General features: G+C 41.3%; 1 long non-coding RNA gene across 1 annotated transcript; it reads left to right on the forward strand.

Annotated features, from left to right (window-relative positions):
* Window positions 1-2,417: 2,417 nt before the first annotated feature.
* Window positions 2,418-24,040, forward strand: LOC120723435. The gene is made up of 3 exons (XR_005693749.1): window positions 2,418-2,428; window positions 19,755-19,762; window positions 23,843-24,040. It is a non-coding gene; the product is annotated as an uncharacterized LOC120723435 (long non-coding RNA).
* Window positions 24,041-26,525: the final 2,485 nt, after the last annotated feature.

The raw sequence follows: 26,525 nt of genomic DNA on the forward strand, positions 1-26,525 counted from the left end.
ACAAAACAATGTTTTTGCATATTGATAACGTGAGGACATATTAGTGTCTTTATGTAGTAGAGTCCAAGTACAGCTTGTGATATGAAGGCCTACAGGACAGTGGAGTATATACCATCTGAGTCAGCTGATGATGCCAGTGGCAGTGATGATGAATGGCTGCAAGAAAAACAAAAAGATGGATCAGGATTAGTCACTGCTCGCAGTAATGATGGCAGATCTGAGGATGCACCACCAGATATTGTAATACTTTTCAAAGCAATGGAAAAATGTTGAAACTAGCTCCTGGCTGATCAGCCAGGCTTGCAGCTTGGTTGAACAAGAAGTACCCTCCATGAAGAAGGACACTAGAGGCCAAAATCAAGTTAGCATAGAGATTTTAGCCATATGTGATGTCTTGATAAATCCAGCAGACATTTGAAGTTTACACGGCAACATTCTCGCCTGAAAACATCTTAAAAGTTTATTTTGTGACCCAGAAAGAGTAATATTTCAAACTCCACCACTCTGTGTTCCTCTGCAACTGCCTCGTTTGAGTTTTGCATGAAATGCATTCTGGGATATTTGCCTGGGTTTGGCTACAGTACCTAGTGAGCTGATTGGAGACCAAAACAGCAAATCAGAATTTTTGCATCCAAGTCTGTGATTGGTTGGTTTTGTGGCACATTATAATGGTGTACAGAAAGAGTTGAGCACGCACGAAGCAGAGATGTTGTGAGCGTGAAGGATACACTGAGAGCAGAGATCTGAGCGAGAGGGGCTGTTATTGTGTGTGTATGGATAATAGCAAACACTGAAATATATTTCTTGCATACAGAAATTAATTTTTTTCGCTCAAAATAATTTTCTCCTCAACATGCAACATTTGCGCTTGCAAAATCTTTTTACGTGCTCTCAGAATAGAGGCACTAAAATAACGCCATGCTACTGCTGCCTGTCTGTCAGGAAGCTGATGATCCACTTACAGGCAGAGGCAGGTACAATAACCTGAAGGATGTCTTGGAGGTCAAGTTAAAGTCCACGAATAGGATCCTGGTGTACGTCCCAAATCTGGGCTCCAGTGTCAGTGCAGAACTCCTTCCACACTCAGGAAGTGAATTAGGGGACTTGGTCTGAGATGCCATGAATTTGGAAAAAAAACATGGTCAGTGAGAAGCTGAGGTGTCTCCAAGGCAGAGGGAAGCTTGAGGAGAGCAATGAAATACACTACTTTGGAGAAATGATCAGCAATGGTCAGAAGGGTGGTATTACAAAGAGAGGCTGGTGACGTACTATATTAATTTCCTTAGATGAATACAGCATGCTATTTAATTCCTGGGCAGAGAAAGTAGTCACAGTTGCAGCTGTCACATAAGAAGCTGTCTGTGCAGTGGTTGCATGTCACTGTGACACCAATCGGTACTCAGTGAATAGAGTGTAATACAGTGTCAGTGGTAGAGAGTGTGGCCTTTGCACGCTGTGGGCCAAGCAATTTGTGAGCAGGTAAAAAAAATGCAATAAAATTAATAGCTGATTTATTGCACTACAGTATCAGTTAGTATGGAATAGATTAGTCTTCATTGCTGTTATAGAATAGAATAGAATAGAATAGAATAAACCTTTATTATCCCACGAATGAGAAATTTGGGTGTTACACAGCTCTTATTGCAAGGGGAATATAAAATATAGAAGGAAGACACGAGTGGTCCTCACAACCTCAGGCTCTCGTTAACAGGACATGGACATTTTCATGAAAATAAAAAAATATAGATTATAATCACTCCTAGCCAAGTTACCTTTCACAGACAACAGCCACCTATGGGCACATGGTGGGGGAAATTAAAGGGATGGTTTAAATTGAAGATGTTTTAGATGTTTTGGGACAGGACCTTTGGTTGAGGAGTGAGCAGAGATGTTGCTTTCACTTTGATTTGTCCGAACTGATGTAAGATGGAGCTATATAAATATTCATCTATGCAAATTGTTAAGGAAACAGATGGATGATATTTTAGTCATAATTTCATGTGGTTTTGTGTGTCCTTTCTTCAGCCTTTGCTCTTCACAGTGTATTGAATTGCATCCATCTGTGTGTGTGTGTTTAGTTTAATGTTATTTATGTTTATTCTATTTATATCATGTTGATCTGTTGTTCTATTTTAATATTATGGGAACAAAAACCTGTAAAAGTATATGATAACTTATAAACCAGGACCAAAGTTCTATACAGGACACAGTTGAAACTTTCTTTTCATCCCCTGAATAAGTTTGTTTTTGGGGGATTTTGAGGATTTTTGGTTTTTGTTTCTTTACTTGCTACATGTAAACCAAAAAGTACTTGGTAGTGTTACAGAAAAAAGGCTTGGGTTAAAGTATGACCCTTCACAACACTGTAGACTAGGTTTACATTAGGGATTGATTTTTATTTTTTTACTTTGCTTTCACTCAAGTTATGGTTATGTTACGAATAGATTGCTGTTTGAGTTCAAATCGACGATTCAGAACATTAAAACAACAAACGTTTAAGCAGTCCATAATGTTGCCTCAGAGTTCCGTCAGTCACCTCTCTACATTAAAGGTGTCATGGTCCAGGGTCTTGTTTTGGACTTGTTATTCATTCTTTTGGAATTATAAGACAAGTATGTTCAGTTTTTGAAATGATGCTACTTCCAGTATGTTTCTTGTTTGCTTTCAGGTCTGTTCCCATCTTTGTGTCCAGTCTGTTGTTGTCTCGTCCGTGTGTCCTGTGTTCAGCATGTCCTGTCTTTCTGGTCTAAGACAGGAGGTCTGTGTTTTGTCTCCGTGGCTGTCTGCGTTCCCTGTCTTGTCTACGATACGTTTGTAGTCCTGGTCGTGGTGTTTTTTCCCCTTCCTGTTCCCGTGCACATCCCTCTATGTTTTGTCCTTTTATTTCCCAGTCCCATTGTCAAGTTCATATGTCTACCCTTTGTGTCAGTGTGTGTTACTTCCTGTTTTATTTTTGACACGCCCTCAGCTCATATGTGTTATGTCTCCCACTGATCTTTGTCACATTGTTGTCATATATCTACCCCCCACTGTGTGCTCTGTGTCTCCTAGTTCTAGCCATGCCTTTGTTTTGTCTCTGGAGTTCTGCACTTGGGTCCTCACTCACACCACACAGACAGCACATCATTTAGTGATGGAAATACACCAGATTATGAATCCTTCCTAGATGCAATGTGGTTGACTGGCAAAAGCAAACTGATCTTTGTTTCTTGTATTTCCTTAATACGTTTGGCTCAAACCTTTGAGCATTCTGGGTAGGGAGTGTCAAAAATAAAAAGAAGGGAAATCTTAGAGAAGAAAGGGGGTAAAAAAGCTTAGTGGCTGTTCTCTTCTTTTTATAGGGCTGACAGTGTTAGATAAATGGACCAGTTAACTAGCCATCTGCAGTGAGTGACAGCTTTAAGTGAACAGAATCAAGTACACAATGTAATTTGTATAGTATTTTTTTTTCTCTCTTATTTCTTTTCTAAATGTACTTGTATATTGTTCACATGTTGAAATAAATTACCAATCAATCAATCAATCAATCAATCAAGTCAGCATATCTGGTAATTGACAATTGTTGAATGGGAGTGGAGTGAAGATGCGTGTTCGTGTGATTGTGGTGGTGGTGGGAAGTCTGGTCTCATCCTTTTTTTCTCTTCCTTGTCACTGCCTGGCAAGGGGCCCTTCCTTATTTCATGCTTTTCATCATCTTCCTTGACCTTTCTGTTGGATTGCCTCCCTCAGCATCACCAAAGAGCACTGTCAGATAGAGCTCATTCTCCCTTGCCACTTCACACACGTGTCAGATGTGTTAACTGTCAACCCGGGTGGGTCTCCCTGTGTCACCCACTCATTCATTTAAATGCCTCTCAATTATGCCCTTCACTTTCACAGTGTGATATCTGCATCACCACTGATGTGAGAGTGACCGTTGATGCGATTCTCAGCTGTGGTTGTGATGATAAAGAATTCCACAGCTGAAAAGTGATTCTTGTTAATATTTTGTGACTACATACCAATCCATTTAGATCTGCTCCACTAAAAAAGGCCTGCTACAACGTTTGCATTTCCTTTAAGTTTAATGGAAGTAACGGAAACAATTGTAGTTGCGCATATCGATAGAGAAGCTTTATCCAGAAAATGTAGAGATTTTTTAATTTTGTAGTCAATCAGTGTGGCAGGAATATTTTGTGGCAAGTGACCGACTGTGTCAAAACAAGCTAGCACTTAGCCCGTTAGTTACAGTTTGTCTCTATCTAGGGCTTAATTTAATTATTCAAACTAAAAGAAAAGCATTGTTTTCGACTCCTGTCCAACATTAACTTACAAAGTGTTCGTATCACATGATCTAACTTAAATGAAGTGCTTTAATCAAAGGGCCCTTTTAGTCAAGTCCACTTACATTACCATGCTAATAATGCTCCATTTCACTTTAGCTGTCTACACTGTTGCTAGTTATTATTTTATCATTAGAAATTTCTCTGACAATTCATTTCATGGGTATTATATATGAACCTGACTGATCTGTAATGAATTATTTCTTCAAGCATCTGAAACATAAATTTCATGTAGGGACTTTAATCCTTTTCTGGATAAGCACAGAGAGTAATTATTATATCATATAGTCACTGCTCTCTTCATTTCTGCCTTCTGCTCCTTTTTGGCAAAGAGAATGATGAACGAGGTGCCAGGCCACTCTGTCCACTACCCTGGTAATTTATTACACTGCTGGCTCCAGTCAAATGCTGATGTGGAGATAACATAAAGCTTAAGGTTTAACACCACACCCAAAAATTCCAACATAAGTCAAATGTCGTCCATTCACTGGACAGTAAGTTATTATCTTAAAACCTCAAATGTGCCATTTTGCTGTCACCTCAGTTTTTGTTGTCATTGATGATGACATTTGCTTGTTTGTTTGTTTTTAATCTGTAACAATGACTCGGCATTCAGTCAGATCCCCACCCCAGTTCTATCCGACGATGCTCTGCACATTTGCACCAACCTATACCTGCAAGCTGACTTAAGTCATCAGCTAATGATAGTGCTAGCCAGTTTAGTTAGCAAGGTGCATCTGTTATTCACCATTATTGCAATATTACCCGGGAGGCTAATTTTAGGAAACAGTCAGTGTCTCATGATGCTACTGGTTTCTATAAACAACGCACAATTTACTGCACAATTTTCCTGAAACATTAGAAATAGATAACTGAAGCTATGCTTTACTAAAACTTTAGTTCAATACACTAAAGCGTCTCCACAATGCTAACATGTCTCATAACCATCTCTAGCAGAGAGGAGGTGCATAGTATTTTCTGCTTGACTATCATTCATTAAGTATATGCATCACAGAATAGATGACTTTCCAAGTGCTTTTAGGCAGGCCGTCCAAACCCATCTGCCATAATAGCTGCATAATGACAACTTTCTCACTCTATAATTCATTAGAACTTCAATTCACATACTTTATTGTCCCACAAAGGGAAGTTAGTTTAGCAGCAAGTGCAACAATAAGGGTAAATAAAATAATAATAATAATAATAATAACAATAATACTAATAATAGTAATAAAAAGCCACAAGACAGTTATTTGCCATTAAGGAGACGGGTTGCAGTAGGGAAACCTGGAGTCTTTTGGTCTTCCTCAGAGGTACTCTAAAACGACGGCCAGAGGGCAACAAGTCAAACTCACTGTGAAGTGGATGGTTCAAACAGTTATCAATAGAATGAGCCTTCCTCAGCACATGCTTGTTATAAATGTCCAACTTGCCAGCGCCCTGAAACTTTGCTGGCAGTTTTTACCAGAAGTCCCAACCGATTCTCATTCGTCATGGTCAAGTTACCGAACCGGACAGTGATACAAAAACACATCACAGATTCAATAAAACTTCTGTAAACAAAGACAACATCGCGGATGGGACATCAAAGGATCTCTTTTTCCATAAAAAGAACAATCTTTGCTGAACTTTTTTAGTAGTGGCATCAGGATGAGGTTCAAAGCACATTTTATGGTCAAGCACCACACCTAAATATTTATAACTCGCAACAATCCCAATATCAGCAGTTTTAATAATAGTAGGTGATGAGCTATAAGAGGACTTTCTAAAATCTTATGTCTTTAGTTTTTGACACATTCAGTGACAGGAAGGACTCATCACACCAAGCCACAAAGTCATCTCCAACCTGCCCATGGCCTGACTCGTCCCCCACAAGAAGACTGATGATTACTGTGTCATCAGAAAACTTCAGGATGTGTCTGTTCGTGAAATTACTGCGACACTCATTCGTGTACAGAATGAACAGAAGGGGTGAAAGACAGCAACCCGGGGGAGATCCAGTAGAAGAGGAGAGCACATCAGACAGTACACGGTTCACCTTCACGCATTGTGACCTATTAGTCAGAAAGTCTTCATCCTCCCCTGCTGGGATCTTTTAGAGAAAAATGTGTCACTTTAAATATGCAGTCATGAACACTGAAGTGTAGGTCCTTGACTTTAAGTCATCAATTTCCGACTACTTTATGCAAGTCCAGATTTTGTGAGCATATGTTCTGATTGCTCAGTTATTCTGAGGGATTCCCAGAACTGTCTGGATGGAATGATGGCCAGTTTATACTGTTTATCCAGGAGCAGCAGTCATGTCTCCCTCCCCTGATATAGGTCTTTTGGCCTTTCCATTAGGAAACAGATAAGAGACATAATCTCTTTGGCACATCTTGGTATGCCCCGGGGTCTCCTCCTGTTTATACGTTTCTGAAACACTGGCTCCTCTCGATGTGGAGTTACCCTTGGACAGTCATTTGCAAGGCGTGTCACGGGGTGGAAAGGGACAAGTTACCTGGGGTTTTTTATTGTGCATGTTTTGCTGTGTTTTACTTTTTTTAACATTTTAATATTGTACAGTGTTTTATTTTTATGGGTTTTATTGCATGTTTTTATTGTATTCATTGGTGACTTGTCCTGGAAAGACTCCGCCCCTCCCTTATTATGAACCTGACACACCTGGGAGGTCCCAGAGGCCAATAAGAGAGCCTGGCAGACCACGGAGAGAGAGGCTTGAGAGACAGAGGCATGGGAGACAAGGTGGCAAAAATGGTGGAGTGAACTGTGTCAGGCGGCGGCGGCTGCAAGCCTGGACGGGGGCCGGTGAAGGTTGCCATGCAGGACTTGGGAGGAGACGACGCCAGCGAGCAGAGAAGCGGAGGGAGCTGTTCTGCTGCTGGAATAACTGGAGGCCAGATCACGGTGAGGAATGAGTGGCCAGAGGGAGAGCGCCCTACCTCCCACGGCAAGACGGGCTGGTGCCGATTGGCGTGCTACAGGAAAGCGGCGGGCAGAGTTAAGAGCTCTGCCCATCCGGGGTAAGTCTCGCGACTTATCCCACTATAATCAACCGTAGCCACTATAAAGAATAGTGACTGTCGCTGCCCCTCTCTTCCAGCACTCTGAAGCGGAAACGCTGACAGGACTGCGCCGCCACCGCCGCCGTTTTTCCTTGCCCGCTCCGATTGGCTGGATTTGAACTTTTAGTGACTTTTATACCGTGGCAGACAACACTGGACTTTTAATGTTTATGTTTTATTGATTTTTATTGTGAGTTTTCCCTGGCCAGGGTTGTTTTAATTGCTTTTGCATTTTTAACTGTTTTGTATAATAAATTATATTTTATGATTTTTAATTCAGTGCATTCCCTTGGCTGCTCCACTGCTCCGTCCGTTTGTGAGGAGGGTTTCCCTTCTGAAATAACACCTGTGTTAAATCACAATTCCACCTTTACAAGGCGCATGGTGTAACTCCCGTTCTACCTCCAAGAAAGCTAATTTCCACTGCTTGTATTTGTTATGTCATTCTTTCAGTCAGTAGTCATATGGGCCATTGGTGAGAGACTAGGAACATAGCTAAACCAGTAATTCCAGAAAACAGCTCTCTGTTGACCAGTAAGACAGCTATCATCTTGATTATTTCCCCCTTAAATACAAAAATGATACACTGAAATGTGACGTGTATCTAAATTACTGGTGAAGACTGGTTTGGACATTTGAAGTGTGGTTCACACAACAGACAGCAATGAATGGACTGGTTCTTATATAGCACTTTTCTACCTGAGCACTCAAAGTGCTTTATACAACTCACCTAATTCACCCGTTTTCTATGGTTTTTCTAGGTAAGTGCTTTCTATCTAACATTCACACACATTCATACTCCAGTGGATGCATTGGAGAGCAACTTGCACCCCATGATATTTGGCATACAGACGGGAGCAGCCAGAAAATACACATATACACACCATATTTTTGATTGAACATTATATCTTTCTTCAGTTTTCTTGCATGCCTTAACATGTATTTGTATTGCATTATTGTTACAGGGATGCATGGTTATGAATAGTAAATAATGATTTCACTAGCAATGCAGTGTGTTTGAATTCAGCTTTAAAGTGCATTAAAAACATCCCTCCTGCAGAACCTTAAAAAATAATGAAAATAAATCAAAAAACAAATATCTACTACTCAAACAGAGAACCACTGACTATATGAAATTAAATGGAGAAGAGGACTGAGGGACCTGTGAAAGACTAGAGATAAACCGAATAATGCCAAACCTATGTCTGTGAAGGTTCTCAGTCATCCAGGTCATCAAAGTCAAAGGAGCTTGCAAAGAAAAGTGTCTGGACTTCAAGTTGCTTGAAGACGTTTCACCTCTCATCCGAGAAGCTTCTTCAGTTCTAAGGTCAAATGGTGGAGAGTCCCAGATTTAAACCTAGTGGGAGTTTCCCCCCACAGAGGGACAAAAGGACGCCCTGGTGATCCTCTACCTAATCACATGAGCCAAGGTGGGAAACGTCTTCAAGCAACTTAAAGAAATCCAAACGCTTTTCTTTGCAAGCTCCTTTGACAATGCCAAACATACGGTGTCGATTTAGATTACCTCCAGCCTAGGAAACATGCCTATTCTTGAGCCAACTGATCTGATTTCTCATCAAGTTTAAAGGGGACAGTATGCACAACTACTGCACATGTTGATAAATCTTTCAACCCCTCGCCAATAACAATGTGACAAAGCTAAGCAGCTTAATCACCTTCTTTTATCCATTAGAGCTGTGAAATAGCTTCACATCTTGGCCCTGTTGTGTGACTTTCCTTAGAAAAGACTATTTTAGCTGTGTTTCACTTGAAGATGGTGCCAGCGTGGTTACTGCCGTGATCCTTATTTGCTCTGTGTGTGTGTTTGTGTGTGTACTTGATTGCGTGTCTCTCCCTTTACCAGCTTCCTGAAGCTTGGCTCTTAATATATGCATTCATAACTCTAACAGGGAGTGGTTTTCCACCTACATGCTTCACTGACAGCCCCACATGTTTGCTGGCTGCCTTGCTGCTCCATGCGAAACAGATTTAGTTCAAAAGAAGAACACACTTTGTTCTCAGGTTTAGGATGAACTCTACAGTGAAACTAAGTGGCTGAACTCCCTCCAAGTCATTATTTGCCTTTCATTCCTACTTCCCTGCTATTTCCCCAAGGCCTCCCTGCTGTCTTTCACACTCATAACATATTGATCTTTAAATATTTATCCTGCAAACATACATGGGATCTGACCTGTATTCCCAGTCTATCTGAAATATTCACCTCTTGCTAAATAATTGATGGCACCATTCATGTATCAGCACCTTTGTCAACCTTTCTGTAAGGGCCTCAGCCAAGCTATTTGAAGATGTTTTATTAGAAGGATCATAGCCCAGACCTCTGGCAGTTTCTAGGTACTGACAATGAAGTGCACGTGTTTAATTGGGCCATTGGCAGAGAGGCAGTTACAGGGGTTGAGTGTTTTTCAGAGTATGAAAGGGATGTAAAAAGGTTTACACAATGACCTCTAAGATGCTGATGGGTTTTTTTTCCCTGCAAGGTAAGACTATGTGACAATTGGAGGAGAAATCTCTAAATGGTGGTGTTGGTAGGTTTGCTGATTTGTGACTCCTCCCTTTCCACAGTCGAAGTCAGATCGATAAGACAATGTAATCCCCCTAGCCCCCATCCCTCTCTCTGCTCACCCCACCAGTTCCAGAGTCACAACCAAAACCACAGCAGCAAATCCCATTAAAGCAAGACTGTCTCTTCTGTTCCTCATGTTAGAGAGGGGAATGACATTGTTTCATATGGATCATTGACATTTATCTCAGTGGTTAAAAAGTGCTTTTAAATGGCAATCTAAGGAAGAAATGTCAATACAACTTATGAGATATTACTAGGATGCTGTAGAGCATAGGTGTCAAACTCTGGCCCGCGGGCCAAATTTGGCCCGCAGCCTAATTACATTTGGCCCGCGAAGCCATACCAAATTACTATTAGAGCTGGCCTACTGCTATTATACAGCTAATATATATATTGTTTAGTATTAAGCTTTGCCTGTTCCATATTCAGTTTTTCAGCAAAACGTGTTTGAGTCCATAAGATTCATTCTTATATCTGGAGGAATAAATATATTTCAATAAATATTAACGTTAGCCCGCAACTTTGTTCCAGTTTTGAATTTTGGCCCACTGTGTATTTGAGTTTGACACCCCTGCTGTAGAGGGTGTGGCTTGAATAGGACTGGTTGACACGTGTGAAAGCAGTACTGAAGTGTCATTGGGGGAGTATTGACAAGAAAAGACATTAGGCTTGAGATTTCGTGACCGTGGGCGGTAAGTTATGGTGAAATTAAAACAGGCGACGAACAATACCCACCTGGTATTCAGACCATGAATAGTTGCCTCCATTCCTCCCGTGCCAGCTTCACTGTCAACAACTCGTGATCAGCCACACTGTAATTTTGCTCTGTGTGTGAGAAACAATGGAAAAAGAAGGCACAGAGATGGTAAATGGACTGATTCTTATATAGCGCTTTTCTACTCTCCCGGAGCACTCAAGGTACTCTATACAACATGCCACATTCACCCAATCACACAAGCACTTATGCAGACACCAAAATGCGTAGTGTGTCTATTTACAAGAGTGTTTATTATGCAGCAGAAAATATTAGGGAATGTGATTCTGGTTAGAGCAGGTAACTGAGATGAATTTGTTTTCCTTACTTGCAGGTCCGTGCTTTGAAAGCTCTGAGGAGGGGAGGTCCACGGTATTTCGAGAGTGCAGAGGGTTTCACTGACAGCAGCACTACAGCCAGAGTGTGGGCAGGCAGGCAAGGAGGAGAGAGAAAACGCAGCTCCAGGTGAGTCCAAACCGTGGGAAGCAGCAACCTCTGAACACAGGGAAAACACGGGTACATGAGGAAAACGGGTACGAAAGGTACGAAAAGCAAAAAACATTCAATATTTAGTATTTACTGTTATTTACTGTTAGCTCGATTAATGCGATGGTGCTGTGTTTATTATGTTGCTCTCTTTTTTTGCTTGTTTTCTCTTATTTTTCTCTCAACAGGTGATCCAGGAGACTCTTTTCTCTTTTTAAGTGCCCTTTCTCACTGTCCCTCTTCCCCTCTGTTTCTCTTTCTCCCCCTCTCTTTCTTTCTCCCTTTCCTATCCCTCAGTCATGTCTGTCCCATCTGTAATAACTGAAAATAAAAATAAATAAATAATAACAACAGAGGTCGATGAAATGGACCAAAACAGCAAGGCCGTATCATCCACTTGGCAAAGTAAATCTGTTGGGTATCTTTGTTGGCTTTCAGACATCAATTCTGATGGCTAAAAAAACAAATGGGACAGGCAAAAAAAAGTAGAAGAAGAAAAAAAAGATTAATTATGGAGTTCCACAGGGTTCAGTGCTAGGACCTGTTTACATTATACATGCTTCCCTTTGGCAGCATCATTAGAAACATAAAGTTGTGAGTCACTGCTATGCAGATGACAGCTCTGTCTATCCACGAAGCCAGATAACACACACCAATTAGTTAAACTGCAGTCTAAGGAGCTTGGAAAGAAAAGCGTCTGGACTTCTTTAAGTTGTTTGAAGACGTTTCACCTCTCATCTGAGAAGCTTCTTCAGTTCTAGGGTCAAATGGTGGAGAGTCCCAGATTTAATCTCTGTGGGAGTAACCCACCAAGACGGACAAAAGGACGCCCTGATGATCCTCTAATCGCCTGAGCCAAGGTGTGAAACGTCTTCAAGATCTCTCCCGGCTAGTGGGCGAAAGTGGTGAAGTATGATCTTCTCCATGTCGCCGTATATGGATGGAGGCCACTGTGTGCAGTGGGATTTACGATGCTGCAGAAATTTCTCTCCACTCTTCCCCAGATCTGTTCCTCGATATAATCCTGCTCCTCCGGTAAAGTGGATGAGGGGCCGCTGGGTGGCTCTACAGATGGGTGCGTGAATGAAACAAAAGGGCGAGAAACCCTGGCTGATGACTTCCAATTCAGAATTCCCTTTTCTGCTTCTCGTTCCCTCCAATGGTTATCAATACAGAGCGCTAGCAAGATTAACTCCTCAAATGAGGGAGGCTCGTCTCGGGACATGAGCTGGTCCTTCATTTTATCATTTACCACTTGCAAAAACAATGTATATTCCGGCCATCCCGTCTCCACCACAGTACGAAACTTTTTTATAAACTCTGTGGCACTATGGTTGCCCTGACGTAGGTTTAACAAACACTTTGCAGAGCGGCCTTCAGAAACCGGATGAGCGAATGTCTTCTTCAGCTCAGCCGTGAGTCCTGCATTTAGGTCCTCTCTCCATTTTCACATACCAGACCGTGATCGTGTTTTCCCAAAACACACCACTGGATCAGAAACCCAGAACCATGACGGTAACATGACAAAATGTTGACCAAGTGAAGCACTGTCATCACTTTCTAAATACACTGTGCACCCCTCCCCACATGTGCTGGAGAGGAGTGACCTTAAGCAGTTTTGGCTTCTCTTCTTGCGCTGCTTCTCCTGCAACTTGGACCTGAAAAAGTGCCAGAAGATGGATAGATGGATGGAATTTTTTATAACAAACAAAGTTTTTCCTGATTTTGTTATCATCGTAAGACCAGCTGTCACAATAGCTCATAACTGGTCACAAAATGTAACCTTTCCTTTTGGTCTTTTACCCTCCCTTATGTCCACTCAAGATCCATCCAAGAAATGCTGCTGAAGTTTTGACAAGCAAGAAAGGAAAGAAAACAAATCTCCTTCCTCAGAATCACATTAGACAGGTATTTATGAATCCTCCTCTATGCACTGAAGCAAGGAAAGGTTCAACACTAAGAATGAGTGTATTGAAAACTGTACAGTGTAGGCTTTTACTTGGAAATTACATTCCTTGTGAGTGTATTACAAATTTTAGAGGTAAAGGTAAAAATAAACTGAACAAAATGAATTGAAATTTGCTTTTCAACCTTTTCAAGTTCCAAAATTCTGTCGGTTGACTGAATGCATGTTTATGGTTTATTCTTGTTTTACCTTTACCTTCCATAACTTCTTCACCTCCTTTACCTCCTAACCTATCCTAACCTCCATCTATGGTAGTCACCAGACGTGTATGACACACTGAGTTACAATAGAATACAATGAATTTCAACCTTGGAACTTTACTTATCATGTTGGTCAAACCCGTCAGCATTTATTTTGCATGGGAGTCAAGCACAGATCCACAACAAGGATCACGTTTATTGTGCAGCTCAAGGCAATCATCTGTTTATTTATGGATTTATGCTCCTCCATGAAACATTCCTGCAACAAGTAAAGCGTGGAATGTTGGGATATAACCAGATGCTTCATTGGCAACCCACATTCATAACCCAATTCATGCAGAGATAACCTGTCAGGCATGGTTGCGAGGTGAGATTGTTCATCACTCATATTAACAGACCTCTGTGTAAGTCAGAATGAGGTCTTGCATAGGAGTCATTTTGTAAAACTTTATGTCCTTCAGCCAGCAAAAGCAATGTATCTTATAGCAGCATCAGATAAATTCTAATAGGACAAGATAACTGATTGCCAAAATACGGTGGCCCCTAGAGACAAAGCATGTACAAAATCCAAAACACATGCAAACTCCAAAACACATGCAACATCCAAAACACGTACAAAATCCAAAACACGTACAAAATCCAAAACACGTACAAAATCCAAAACACATGCAAAATCCAAAACACATGCAAACTCCAAAACACATGCAAAATCCAAAACACGTACAAAATCCAAAACACATGCAAACTCCAAAACACGTACAAAATCCAAAACACATGCAAACTCCAAAACACTTACAAAATCCAAAACACTTACAAACTCCAAAACACGTACAAAATCCAAAACACTTACAAACTCCAAAACACATGCAAACTCCAAAACACTTACAAACTCACTGGAGTCTAGACACTGGAGGTGGGCAAGGTGAAGAAGATAAATGTATTTCTGTGTATAAGCCTAATGTCTTTTTTACGTATATTTGTCCTTCTTAAGAATGAACCACAAAGTACAAGACAAATTTAAAAGATTTGGACCTAATTGGTGAAAATTTACAAATTTACACCAAATACAAAAAAGAACTGTTTTGTCTGCTTAAGAAGCTGAAGTGATGCACCAACAGAAGAATTTAGGCTTGCTGGGGAAAAATAAGCAGACCCTGTGAAAACAAGGCCAGTCATCACACCAGGGGCAGCACACTGAACCAGCATGCTGTGTTTGAAGCATCAATAATGCTAAAACATGCCATATAAACCCAGGACTGGTTGTTAGTGGACTTTACACTTTACACTGTAATGTCAATATTTAGTTCTTATATCACATTAACCAGATAGCCATAGCACACAACCAGGGCCTGGAGTTGTAGGTAAAATGTATAACACAAAATTCACATAAACTGCAATGTCATGACATAGTGTAGATTTTAAAATGTAACATTTTGTTTATAGTGTCGAGACACATCTTGAAAGTGTTTCGACAATGATCCTTGTTTAATACCTGTGTGTAGAACAAGATTTGGGCGATTATTCCATTTGTAAAGACAGAAGCCACTGGTGTCATATGGAGAATTACACTGACTTAAAAAAACATATTCACTAACTGAATTCAGATGTTCCAATCACTTCCACGGCCACAGGTATATGAAAACCTACCACCTACACATGCAGACTGATTCTACAAAAGTGTAGCACCATGATAGTGAAGTTGTGAAATTTCTTCATTACTAAATGTTCCACAGTTAGTGGCATCACTAAAAGTGAAACAGCAACTCAGCCATGAAGCGGTAGGCCACATAAAGTCACAGATTGGGGTCAGCAAATGCTGAGGTGCATAGTGTGCAGAGGTCGCAAACTTTCTGCAGTCAGTCGCTACAGACCTCCAAACTTCAGATTAGGTCAAGGAAATTCAGAGTTTGGCATTTGCCAGGTGACGGTACTTTTCTGACTGGACTGTGCAAAGTGTAAAGGTTGGTTGAGGGATGATTATGGTGCTGGTTTGTTTTTCAGGAATTGCATTGGTTTGAAAGTAAGCTTCAGCATAACAAGACATTTTGGACAATTCCATGCTCCCAGTTTAGCAAGAACCATTTAGGGACGGCCCCTTTATTGTCCCAGATGACTGTCACAGCCAATGAGGCAGGCTGGACTCAAACACAGAACTTGGAAAGTCAAGGTTCAATGCATTTATTAACAGTGAACAATATTCAAACAATGCAAAAACATGTACTAGAGGTATAAAGTGTGCAGGGGCGGAAGGAATTCAGACATCCAGTAATCCACTAACAAAACTCAGTCTCATTCAGGGTTGGCTCATCACTGAGGGAAAGGAATCAAGAAGTCTGCACAGAAGAAACACAGGGTAAGTGTCCATGGAGAACAGGAGCAGCGTAAAAACACAGAGCAGAAGGAGCCAGGGTTTCACTAACTGTGTAGCTCAGCAATCCAGCAAAGACTCACTGCCAGCCACTACTTTAAGTAGAGGGTGTGTTGGGCTAGAGGGGGGAACCAGAATCAGAATACTTTATTAATCCCTGAGGAAAAGATGTGGTAAGTAAGTAAGTAAAGTAAAATGTTGTTTATATAGGACCTTTCAAGATAAAATCACGAAGTGCTTCACAGAAGCTAAAACATAAAAACAAAAATCAACCAAAAGCCAGTTTAAAAAGATGAGTTTTTAGCTGTTTTTTAAAAGAGATGACTGAGTCCACAGATCTCAGGCTCAATGGAAGATGGGAGCTTCAGAGTCTGGGGGCCACAGTTACAGAAGCTCTGTCTCCTTTTGTTTTCAACCTCGTGTGGTGGACATGACCTCAGGGACCTACTGGGGATGTAAGGATGTAAAAGATCACTGATGTATGTTGGTGCTTGTCCATGCAGAGCCCTGAATGCCAAAATCATAATCTAAAAGTGGACTCTGAATTTTATGGGGAGCCAGTGCAGCTGGATCAGCAGGGGTGTGGCATGGGAGTACCTGGAAGACTTGGTCAAAAGCCTCGCGGCAGCATGCTGAGCTACCCTGCAGAGCACCCTGCAGACGGTCCAAGGAGGCATTACTTAGACAGGTGAACAAAGAATTACAATAGTCCAAACAAGATGAAATAAATGCATGTATGATCATTGTCAGTTCAGAGCGTGACACAGTACGACTCAGCAAAGTTTCTTAAATGGTAAAAACAGGAGCGGACCAGAGATATAACGTGAGCGTCCAACGTCAGAGCTGGGTCAAAAGTAACACCAAGATTCCTAATAGAAGATTTGGCAAATGAAGCAAGAGGGCCTAAATTTTCCACTACCAAGGGCACAAATTTATCGGGAGCATAAACAAGGACTTCAGTTTTCTCTTAAAGGAGATATATAACTGAATATCATCTGCATAGCAGTGATAAGAAATGTCCTTAAAAGTGCTCAATAAGTGCTGAAGAGGGAGTAAATACAACAAAAACAATAAGGGTCCCAACACAGAACCTTGTGGCACACCATAGGCAAGAGAAGTGGAGGAAGACCTGAACTTAGAGGAAGCCACAGAGAAGAATCGCTCACACAAACAGTCCAAAGCAGACCCTGATATACCCACCCAGTGTCTCAGCTTATCTAACAAAATGTGATGGTCAACAGTATCAAAGGCAGAGGTCAGGTCCAACATCAGCAAGACAGAGCATTCTCTTGCATCATAATTCAACAAGATGTCACTGGACACTCTAAGGAGTGCAGTTTCAGTAGAGTGAGCTCTACGAAAGCCAGATTGGAGTCAATCCAGAATGCTGTATTCATCTAGAACAGCTGTGAGCTGCTTAGCAACAACCTTTTCTAAAATCTTAGCGATGAATTGTAGTTTTGAAATTGGTCTATAACTGTTAAGCAGAGAAGCTTCAAGCTTGGCTTTTTTTAACAGTGGGTGAATGACAGGATTCTTACAGTAAACAGGGACCTGACCAGAAACCAATGAAGCATTGATAACTGTAAGCAAACAGGGACCAATAGACTGAAAGACATTTTTAAACAAAGATCCAGGTAAAATATCAAGAGGGCAGGAAGATGCTTTCATCGAATAAACTAATTTGACCAGCTCAGGTAAGGACACAGGTAAAAATCTTTCTAAAATAACAGGCCTAAGTGAATTTGGAGCAGACAATAGAGACACAGAAGGAGAGATATTATTCCTCACATGGCTAACTTTTTCAACAAAGAAAGAAAGAAAGTTTTCACAATCTTCATTCGATGAAATTGGGACAGCAGCTGTAGCTGGAGCAACAATATCACTAATGGTGTTGAATAGTACCTTGGGGTTACCTCTGCTCTTTGAGACGAGGTCTGAGAAATAGGCAGCGCTCACATCTCGAACTGAAGTGTTAAAAGAAACTAAAAAGTCCTTTAAATGAAGGAGATGAACAAGTTTTTCTCCATAAAAGCTCAACCTTACGACAGGAATGCTTTAAACAGCAAATGCTGTCATTTATCCAGGGGGACGACTCTGAAACAGGAGCTAGTCTGGTTTTGACAGGACAAACACTGTCTAAGATAGAAAGACAATGATTATTAAAAAGATTTGTTAATAAAGCAAGTTTGTTATAGGAAGGTAACACTAAATTAAAACATCAGACAATTAAGCAGCAGTAGAGGAAGTTAAGATGCGAGAGCTAACCACATGTTGAACAGGAGAGAGGGACAGATGGAAAGACAAGTTAAAAAGAATACAACAGTGGTCCAAAATGAACTTTCCTCAGAACTAATAAAAAGCAGTTGGATTGACGTAGGCACGATGTAGAGTTATAAAATAGGGTTTAGTCTTGAACTACTCACGGACAAAACAACAAAACAAAAACATCACATCAAAATGCACTCTTGTACTTAGTGTCAATCAATCAAAAGTCCTTAATTACAGAAAATAAAACAATTAAAATACACAAACCTCATGATCTGACATCCAGGAGGGGATATTTTATGGCCTTATTGCCTTATTCTCCATCTTCTTTCTCACTTATTTCTTCTCTTTCTCTAACTTTAAACATCACTTTCTCCATGTGTGGAGCTAACCGTGAGCTGCAGCATGCAGACACCTTGTGCACTAGCAAAAAGAGTGACTGGGTGGAGACCCAAACTGCAAACAACTAAACCCTCTATACTTCACCACCAGAGGGAGCAAAGGAGCAAAATCTGGACATACAGCTCAACAAAACATAAAATGCAAAAGACTGTTATATCAATGGTTAATCCTAAGGTAAAAACAAGGCCCAGTGTGTGTCCTTTGGTGTGTGTGGGACAAGACACATGCTGTGTAAAATGAAAAGAATATATGACGCTAAGAAAAACTCCGGCAAAAAGGTCAGAGTCATTGTCAGTGTGCATATTAAAATCCCTGACTATAACCAGTCTGGACAGCTTCAAGGTGGAGGATAAAAAGTCACTGAACTGCTCTGAAAACATGCTGTTTAGGCCAGGTGGACGATACACTACAGCACAGTAAAACGGATCTTTATTTCCAATTTTAACCAGCTGTAATTCAAATAATTAAAAATTTCCGACCATTACTGAGCGACAGTGAAACCAGCTTACAAACAACGCAGCGAGACCTCCTCCTCGACCAGACGTCCGAGGCTGGCTGATGAAGGAGTACCCGCCCGGGCAAAGTTCAATGAGGGATGAATAGTCACCACCACGCTGCCAGGTTTCAGTTAGAAATAAGAAATCTAATTTTTTGGAAAAAATAAAATCGTTCAACATGAACGTTTTTATTTGTCATTGATCGGGCATTGATGAGCGCCATGCTCAGCGAGCTAGAAGTTGAATAATTAACAGAAATGGCCCGATTTAGGGGACATAAAAACTGAGGGTTTGATCCGTGACGCTTGTAAATTCCACTCACTGTGAGGACAGAAGGCCAGTCTGGATGAACACTCCTGAGGAAGCACAGTCTCATAGGTCCAGGCCCGACATAATCAAGCAGGGACAAGGAAGAAAAGTAACCCTCCGTACAAACTGTCTGAGCACAGGTGACCAGAAATGCTCAGCGTCGCTTACCAGCTTATTCTCGCTTCCAGAAAAGTCCAAGTTTCACCTGGATGCCTGCTTTTTTTCCTCTCCTCCTCCACGATTTGTGTGGGCCCAAAAAGGTAGCATTGGCGACATCTGACGAAGATCCAGACACCAGCAGCAGAGGATGGAATATCCCGTCGCAGGAGGATGAGGTATCCAGACCCACCATCGAGGATCGAATAGATAGCAGCGTCAGGTGATCATAGACTCAGGCATCAGTGACAAAAATGGAGAACAGAAAGGCTGAAAAAACAGCACTAGAGCAGTGCGAGACAAACTGCAGCGGAAAAGTCAAACACAGGCGCCATCATACCGGAAGCACAAAAGTGGTCATAGTTGCTCCAAGACAGTAAGAGCAGTAACTTAAATTAAATAAGGAGGTATTATTCAGCACGACCTTATCTTGGACAACATCTGCCTCTCTGACACCACCTTAAGAGATTCCAGCTGCATCCCCACAACATTATTGGCTTTGTGGATCAGTTTATTGAGTCTGTTGGCATCTGTGACCCTCAAACTGCTGCCCCAGCATGCAACAACATAGAGGATGTCACTGGCCACAAACGACTCATAGAAAATCCTGAGCATTGTCTGACAGATGTTAAAGGACCTCACCCACCTCAGAAAACAGAGACGATTCTGGCACTTCCAGAACGCAGTGGTGTTATTATCCCAGTCCATACAGGGCCTAATCTCCTGATGAGGCCCTGTATGTTTAGAAGACTGCTGGGAGCAGAGGAAGCAGGGCTGAGCTGGAGTTGTCTCCACTGTAAGGTCGTCATTATTATTGTTATTTCCATGAGGCCAAATAAAAGGACTGTGGTCCAAAAATGCTACCTGTGTGTGATGGGTCCTTGTCACATATTTACACCCAGGATGAGTCCCACCCACTGGCACAAATAACAAAAGCAACAGTGAAAAGAGAGGAGCGTAAGAAAATCAAACCAGAGAGACAGAAGCCAACCCTGCCAGCCAGGGAGGACTCTTAAAAATAAACTGTCCACAGTGAAGCAGAATTAGCAGCCCTACAGTACACGCAGACCTATGTAAAAATGTAATGCACAAAATAGGTCTGCATATTTCAAAACCATTTTGAGGGAAGTCGTTTAGTTGAATATTCAAATGAAATGTCTTATCAAATCACTAGCTATGGTGGCTATATTCAGTTACTAGCTGCTCAACTTTTAGTCTTTCATTTTATTTATAATTTATTTGATGCACATGGATCACTTAATCAAGTTTAAAATATAACCTATATACAGTGCATATATTTCATTGTAAAACATTAACCTACATGACAATTTTTCTTGCAGTGCTCTGTGTGTCGAGGACTGCTTGTCGTTCATAATGTAGCGTGTAATATCATTGATTTATAAACATCAAGAAAAGCTTCTTTTGCTGGAGGGTCATTGCAAAGTGTCAAGCAAATCCTCGATGGCAAACATGGTGAAGACTTATGTACACACCCGGATACTTTTATGGTGTGACAGGAAGAAGGATGACCCAGTGCATATCTGCTTCACTTTTAGTGGTTGATAGATGGAGCCATCCAAACGTGACTGTACCCTGCTTAATCGTCAGCAAAGACAGCCTGAACTTTATAAATCTTCTTGATTGACAGTGTTAACTCAGTGGAAGTGTTGAAAATGTCTGTCCCCTCCTACAGCTTGTGCTGCACAGCAGATGCTCATAGTGACCTTTCACTGGTGTTCAGCTGGGTGCAGAGGATTTAGGAGATTGGAATCTTCTTAACATTGTTAAGTTTATGCATCTCACATATGTCTTATTAGGTCTCATGTCTTTTTGTTTCTGCATTTGAAATTAAAAATTTAGATGTTTAAAAATAAGCCAAACTATTTCTTTGACGTCTGCTGGGCCTTCAAAGGGAATTTTAGACTCATTGTTCAAAAGAAAATAAACCCTCAATATTTACTCCAAAACATAGAATCAAACTTAATCTGGAAGCGTTCTGGCTCCTGGTAGTAATCTGGGACTGTAGATGTCAATACTGTTTTTGTGGAGTAACATTTTGGTTTTATTTATTTATTTGTAAATACATTTAATCAGTATCTACAGCTTATTTTCTAAAATACTAGGTCAAAAGTTTAACCAGGTCAAATGATGGTCAGCTCATATCCCATGGTTTAGAGGGCAAATGTCTATGATCTAAATCCACTTAAAGATGGGAACTACAACAAATGTAACACTTCCATAAATCTATTTGCATATCTACCTCTGTCTAAAGTGATAGCAAAACATATAATTACTGTGGATGCTAAAGATATCCATACTGACGTTGAATATTCTACAATAGACACGGAAAACGTTTGAGAATATTATGCCTGCGACCAATAAATCGTGATGCACATGTACAGTAATGTGCAAGTTTTAGGCAGGTGTGAAAAAATGCTGTAACTATGTATTAACAGACCTCTCTGCATTGAATCATGCTTGTTATTAATCTCTGTCTCTCTTCCACAGCATGTCTTTATCCTGTCTTCCTTCTCTCACCCCAACCAATCACAGCAGATGGCCCCGCCCCTCCCTGAGCCTGGTTCTGCCGGAGGTTTCTTCCTGTTAAAAGGGAGTTTTTCCTTCCCACTGTCGCCAAAGTGCTTGCTCATAGAGGGTCATATGATTGTTGGGTTTTTCTCTGTATGTATTAATGTAGGATCTACTGTGCAATATAAAGCACCTTAACTGTTGTTGTGATTTGGCGCTGTATCAATTGAATTCCTTCAAAAACTGTGTGCAAGTGTACCTCAAAGAAGGCAACGGGTGGTCACACCAAGTATTGATGTGATTTAGATTTCTCTTTTGTTCATTCACTGCATTTTGTTGATTGATGAAAATAAATGATTAACATTTCCATTTTTCAAAGTTTACAACACTTTTTGTCACCTGCCTAAAACTTTTGCACAGTACTGTATGTCCATAAAGAGATCAGATGATGCCTTGAGACAGATATGAGCTCTGTGTCAAGGCACTCACTTCCACTGTGGGGCATCAGTGGGCTTCAGGTACTCTGGACTGAGTTAAACATGCAAAGAAATGTCTCAGCTGGGATTTGAACCCAGAACTTTCTGGCTGTGAAGCATAAGTTCTAACTGCTTCATCACCATGTCGACCTCCTTCAGAGCTCATGTCTGTTTCACTATTTTTCTGTCTCTCTGTTCTCTTTCCCTTTTTGTGAATCTGCCACTTCCCTGGCCTACCATAATAGCAGTCTCTCATTTGCTGTTTTGCTTGCATTTGTTCTGCTAGTAATGTCAGATAAAGCTTTCTGAAGCATGGAAGCTTGTAATGAAAAACGGTTCACCACTAGAAGCAACAGAGTCCTCTTCGGTGACATCTGGTGGCCAAAAATATGTAAAGCATCTTGAATCTACAAATTAAATGAACTGCTTCATTATGTTTGCCCACTCGAGAGAGCTAAGTTTCCAGCTTATGCTTAATATCCTGTGACAGTTCTGCAGGATATCAGGCTACCATTGTGGTGCTTTGAACATGTGAAAAAAACTTTGTTACGTCTATTTAATTAATACATTATTTTGATTAACAAACCTTCCTTATTTAAACATGCACCATGCAGATCTGGAAACAGAGATGAAATGAGGAGAGTCCAGAAGGAGCTAAGGAGAGAGATAAGGAGGGGAAAGGACAACTACAGGAGGAAGCTGGAGGAGCAGCTTCAGCAGAGCAACACCAGAGGTGTGTGGAGGGGACTGAACACCATCACTGGAAGAAGCACAGTGAGCAGAGGGGGTCCACAGTCTGGAGACCAGGTTTGGGCTAACAGATTGAACCAGTTTTTTAACAGGTTTGATTCAGAAGCCCTTCTCTCCCCCATCCACCAGAGCTCTTCACACCTCCTTCACACCTCTCTGCAACTCCCTATAGCACCGGAGACATCAAATGCACCTCACCTGCCCCCCTTTTCCTATTCCTTCAACGACTCTACTCCCTCCTCCCCCCACGCCAGTCATCAGGAGCTAACCACCCACACCCTACACTGCAGCCTCTCCATCACAACTGACCAGGTGCAAAGTCAGCTGAGGAAGATAAAAACCAGGAAGGGCACGGGTCCGGATGGAATCAGCTCCAGACTATTGAGGGACTGTGCAGATCAACTCTGTGAGGTTATCACATACATCTTTAACCTCCGTCTCAGCCTGGAGAGGGTCCCCATTCTGTGGAAGACCTCCTGCTTGGTGCCAGTCCCAAAGACAACGCACCCTAAGGAGCCAAACCACTTCAGACCCGTTGCACTGACTTCACACCTGATGAAGACCATGGAGAAGATCATACTTCACCACCTTCGCCCACTAGCCGGGACAGATCTAGACCCACTGCAGTTTGCCCACCAGCTGAACATCGGGGTGGATGACGCTAACGCTACAGGTGGTAGTTTGTAGCACGGGGGCCTCACAAAGAACAGTACAAGCCCCTTTCCTCTTCAACCTGTACACTGCAGACTTCAGTTATAACATGGACACTTGCCATCTCCAGAAGTTCTCAGACGACACCGCCATTGTGGGTCGGGTGTTGGAGGGAAACAAACTGGAATACAGGGGGGTCATCAATGACTTCGTCAGCTGGTGCGAACAGAACCATCTTCGCCTCAGTGCCAGCAAGACGAAGGAGCTGGTGATTAACTTCAGCAAGAAGCCACCCCCCATTACACCAGTGAACATACAGGGTTTGGACATTGAAACGGTGGAGGAGTACAAATACCTGGGAGTTCACCTCAGTAACAAACTGGACTGGTCCACAAACACAAATGCACTTTACAAAAAGGGACAAAAAGTCGTCTCCACCTGCTACGGCGGCTGAGATCCTTTGGGGTGAAGAGGACATTCCTGAGGATGTTTTATGACACTGTGGTGGCGTCTGCTATTTTCTATGCTGTGGTCTGCTGGAGTGGTGGAATGGCAGAGAGGGACAGAGGGAAACTCAACAAACTGGTCAGGAGGGCCAGCTGTGTCCTGGACTGTCCTCTGAAGTCCATCGAGCAGGTTGGGGAGGAGAGGATGTTGTCTAAGCTAACATCCCTCATGGACAACACCTCCCACCCCCTGCATGAGACTGTCTGAGCACTGAGCAGCTCGTTCAGCAGTAGACTTTTACACCTACAGTGTAGGAAGGAGCGCTACTGCAGGTCATTATTACCAGCAGCTGTCGGACTCTATAACACAGTTTAACATAGTTATCTTACTCATCAGCTCGTTTGGTCACTGTACATTTCATACATATCTCCGTGCAATTTTTCTATACATATATTTCTTATAGTAAAACACTCATTTTGCATTGCAGGAAGTTTGGGCCTTAGTGGGCGGCCAGTAGCTTTACAGCAGGGTCGCTATGGCTTTTCTATGCTCCACTAACAGAAGTGCTGCTGCTTTGCCTTTCCCCGTCTGTTTCCGTTTGCGAGGGGTCTTTTTCTCTGCTGTTACCAGCCTCTTAGCAGTGGACGTCGGCGTGGACTAGTGATGGGATTTCCGGCTCTTTTTAGTGAACCGGCTCTTTCGGCTTGGCTCACTAAAAAGAGCTGGATCTTTCGGCTCCCAACCGGCTCTTCAGGTTGTTTTGTTGCTTTAACTAATTTATTATTAACAACATATATAAAATATAAAATTATGCACAAAAGGAATTACTAATGTAAAAAACCCATGGTTTTATTTATATATGTTTATATATAAATATATACGGTGGCCCCTAGAGACAAAGCACGTACAAACTCCAAAACACATTTTGAGCGTTAACTGAACTTCCAAACAGAGCTACTAGATCACTTAAATTACACAGTTGAAAGCATGTGTGTATTGTTTGTGTATTTATACACAAGCACTCATATATATTCAGATAATTTAAAAAAAACGTTAATTTACATGTTACTACCACACACCAAATCCAGTCATTGGAAGCATGAAGGAAAGTATACTCATATGTGGCTGAATATTCATATGCGATAATTGTTGATAAATCATGTTGAAGTACAACTTACAAAATGTAATTAGGTGATTTTTTTAAAGCTTGAATATTGATTCAGATCATAGAAATAAGGTCACAGAGAGAGAGGATGATGTGGTGTGGCTGGACATCAGGTGATTAGATGTCATCTGTCAAATATCATTGGGTGAGATCTTAACCCCAAGTTGCTCTCCAATGTACCCATCAGAGTAAGAATGTGTGTGAATGTTAGATAAAAAAGCACCTAAGAAGAAGGTAGTAGAAAGTACTTGTGTGAATGGGTAAATGGGGAATGATGTATAAAGCACTGAGTGCTCAGGGAGAGTAGATAAGTGCTATTTAAAATCATTCAGTTTACCATTTACTGCTGTATTCCTGGGGCGTTAAATTTCCAGGGGATGCTGCTTTCCTGTTGGACAACATCTACATGGAACAGATAAGTATGTCATGGTCTATTCTCTCAACCTCTCCTCTCAAAACAACCTTTAGCTTACAGTTTAATTCTTAATTTCATTCTGTGATTATTTATTAGCGGCTTTTTCTTTCCTTCTACTAAACTGCTTTAATTAAATATTCTGCATTCAAAAAGTCTAAATTGTGGATATTCTCTTTTTACCCTTTTGTGAAACAGTAAAGGTAACAATCGGAATATATATGAATGAATTATAATGAATTATAACATACATGCATAATATCATAGACTATATATTAAAAATTCACAGATCCTTGGGGCATAGGTTACCAGGCCACTAAAGTTAACCCAGTTAGTTACAGTACCAAGTGTGTGGATTTAAAGGTGAGCTGCTGATAATGGGTGTGGCTGAAAAGACATGACTTGACTGGAGGGCTACCCTAGCAAGCACACCTTCAGAGGGAGCAGGACCAACATCCGGAGGACTGAGCAGCAGGTAGAGCTGGGTGAGTCCCCTCCACCGCTCCATCTCAGCTCTGTTTGCCTGAAGGGTAATACTCACAGGATCAGAGATTAGGAGAAACAGAGTTTCCAGTATTTCAGGCCTTTCTGTATTGTACATACTTTGAATTGTTCTTAAAGGAGCTATTTTCTACTTTGAGTACATTTCAGAATCTGTACTTTTCACTTCTAATGGACTAAAACTGTTGCTTCAGTACTTGAATTTTTACTGGAAAAA

Source organism: Simochromis diagramma, unplaced genomic scaffold (assembly GCF_900408965.1).
Source record: "Simochromis diagramma unplaced genomic scaffold, fSimDia1.1 OVJJ01000165.1, whole genome shotgun sequence".
Taxonomy (NCBI): Eukaryota; Metazoa; Chordata; class Actinopteri; order Cichliformes; family Cichlidae; genus Simochromis; species Simochromis diagramma.